The following is a 3,026-nucleotide window of genomic DNA, read 5'->3' as shown; positions in this document are numbered from 1 at the left end:
AGGTCGAGATCAATCTGGCCATGGAATAAAAAAACTGTGAGATACCTACAAGACTTGATAGGCCTAACTAAAATTCATACAGGAAGAGTTACAGAAGCATACAATAATCTTGCCCTAGTGTCATATTAGCCTTTCTAGGCTCTTAACATCCAATTATGCAAAAGCATCCATGGAAAGTAATACTAACCAAAGAGGGTTTGCATAAATGAGAAGAACAATGAACATCAATATGGCGGCATAATGTAAGCCATGCATACAGTATTTGCTCTCTAAACCAAACACACAGCACAGGCAGCACCGTAGCATATACATTACAAATGCAAACACAAGAGATTACTACTACATAGAATAGCTTACCTGAGAACTGCTAGCTGGTACATTTCCTTCTCCGCTGTCAATGCGCTGAGGCCATGACCTAGATTGTCTACTGTTTACACCAGCAGAACGGTCCCCTGCTCCACCAAGAGCCTGGGATACAACAGGCACCATTTGCTGCAACATTCTTGACAAATCCATGCCGCCTTGCCCCTTGCCTGAACCAAGCATGGCCCTAAGGTCTTGTTCATCCATATTCTGCACGAGACTGCTTATCGTATCTACAATTGCAGGGCTCTATAATCCTTCCATCACGCTCCTCAAATCAGCACTTGAGCCCCCTGCTTGTGTTGCAACATTCGACAATATGTTGCTGAAAACTGGGTTGTTTAGCATACTAGATATCATGCTGCCAATATCAGGTTGTCCACCACCCTGTCTTCTCGGAGGAACTTTAGTAGGCTGTGGCACAAAGGATGGAGGACCAGAGGCGAGGGCATTGCTTCTGTTAGCATTAGTATTTCGGGAAGCAAAACCTTCCAGAAACTGCTGGGCCACTGAAATAGGATCTTGGTTTTGGCTGACCGACGATGAATCCCTACCAGGATCAGTTGTGCTCCCAGATGGCTTTACTGCTCTGCTCCGTTTCTACAAGTGTTGTTAAAGGAAGCAATTAAACAATATAAACATAGAACAAACTCCAAACATGTAACTTACTGATAGAATCAAACAATAGTAAAATAAAACAAACTCCAAATATGTGGCTTGGCAAATAGAATAAACACAAAAATGAAGACCAAACAACAGAATCCTTCATGTTTTCACTTTTTAGAAGATGAGAGCATCTGATCTGAACAGTTTGCTAGGACTGGAAAAGCAACGAATCTACCTGGGTGGACTTGGAGCATTAGCAAGCCAAATTTTGATAGGGTTGAGAATGGTCGACAGTGCTTTAGTATCTTCAACAATGTTGTCTGCACCTTCTACTGTTTGTGAGGCTTTTCCTAGTCTATGCAAAGCAGTACACTCTGCAATGAGGTATTCAGAAAGATCACCTACTGTGTACTTTCAGGGAAGAAACCTGACTGTTATGATCAACGCCACTGCCCAAATATACTACCAGAAGTCAGAATTTGGATATTAACTTGCCTGAGGGAAAGCAGCTTTCAGGAATAGCACCAGTAGGTGAACCATGATGGTCCTGAGTTGCCTGCATAGGGCCATCCATTTTTTTGTTACCTCTGGGTTTATCGTAATCATTATCCCTATTGGTAGTAGCAGCTCTACCTAACCAACATTAAAATCAGTTCAAGATATAGAATTTATGGGAAAATCCCTAAGAAAAAGGATATAAGTTTACTATCTAAATTGCCTACTTTGGGGGGCAGCTGGGGAAGGTTGGTTCCTTGATGGTTGTGTTTCTTCTACTTTCCTAGTACCTTCAGACCCTCTAGCTTCAAAAGGTGCAGGTCGAGACTCCTGAGCAATTTATGTGGTATTCAAGGCACTGATATCTTCAAAGACTAGGATTCCATAATTTACTTGAGCGCGTAACTAATGATACTTATAGCTATCGGCCCCACTAAATCAGCTTTGACAAATGGGTGCTCCAACAATGCTGGCCAGGTTAATCTACTCTGAGGCACCTATTACATACCACACAACATTAGAAAAGAAAAGGCACAGATGAACTCAGTAGATGGATTTGAGGGGGCAACGCCAGTTATGAGTTTATGACCTTGTTGAGTAAACCCTTCAGGAAGCTCTTAAAGCTTGCGCTCATATTATCTGGATATTTTACAGAATCCTAGCAAGTTGATGAAATCATATAAATCAGTTCCGACAACTAACAAATTCAAGGATAACAAATAAGATAACTAAACCCGGTAACCTTGACAATGTGCCGGATAAGTGCATAGACCAAATTTGTATAAAAAGGGGGCTGTGCAACAAACAGTGCATACGTGGACAACCAAACAATAAATTTAGCTTGATAGATAGATTATCAAACACAAAGTAGAGTAGATGGCACCAAGTTGAACCATGTGCCAAAGGCCAGCAGTATATTAAGACTACAACTGCACAAAAGGAATGTGATACAATAGCATCTAGAATGTACCGGTATGAGAAGATTGCAAAAGTAACCAGGTCTAGATAGAAAAGCGAAGATGTACATACAAGATGACACCAAGGGACCATAAATCTGCTGCGTGGTTATACGGCCGTTCCCTCACTAGTTCTGGAGCCATATATAAAGGCATCCCTGCATAGAAAAAGCAAGCCTAGTGAAATGAAAGTTTGGCAAACGGAGCTCACCACAATATATCCGTAAGATCAAGCAATATCAATAGAGCATATGCCTCGATGAGCTAAAAATCTGCAATAAGGACCAGCACAATTCAAAGGAGACAATTCCATTTAATGAAATACAGTGTACAGCTACTTGTCTTGGAATGTAGCCTGAGATAAACTGGCTGGAAAAAAAACTCCAAAATTTGAAGAAAACACAGAAAGAGTTTCGATTCATAAATGAATAATGCAACGAAATCATACGGATCTAAGAAAGATGACAAATATAACAGTACGCCTTAAATGCTTAATCACATGACCATTAGCGTTTGGTAATTGGTATCACGTTAGTTTAGCGAACCAGAGTATCAGAATGTAGTAGCTCTACCAACAGGTAAGATGTGGCTAACAGAAGGCTTTCT

At 40.9% G+C, this 3,026-nt stretch overlaps 1 pseudogene; it reads right to left on the bottom strand.

The window, feature by feature from the left end:
- Window positions 1–224: 224 nt before the first annotated feature.
- LOC136469758 (uncharacterized) lies at window positions 225–2,540 on the bottom strand (annotated as a pseudogene).
- Window positions 2,541–3,026: the final 486 nt, after the last annotated feature.

The sequence above is a fragment of the Miscanthus floridulus genome, chromosome 8, assembly GCF_019320115.1.
Source record: "Miscanthus floridulus cultivar M001 chromosome 8, ASM1932011v1, whole genome shotgun sequence".
NCBI lineage: Eukaryota > Viridiplantae > Streptophyta > Magnoliopsida > Poales > Poaceae > Miscanthus > Miscanthus floridulus.
This window is presented reverse-complemented; position numbering and strand designations above follow the sequence as displayed.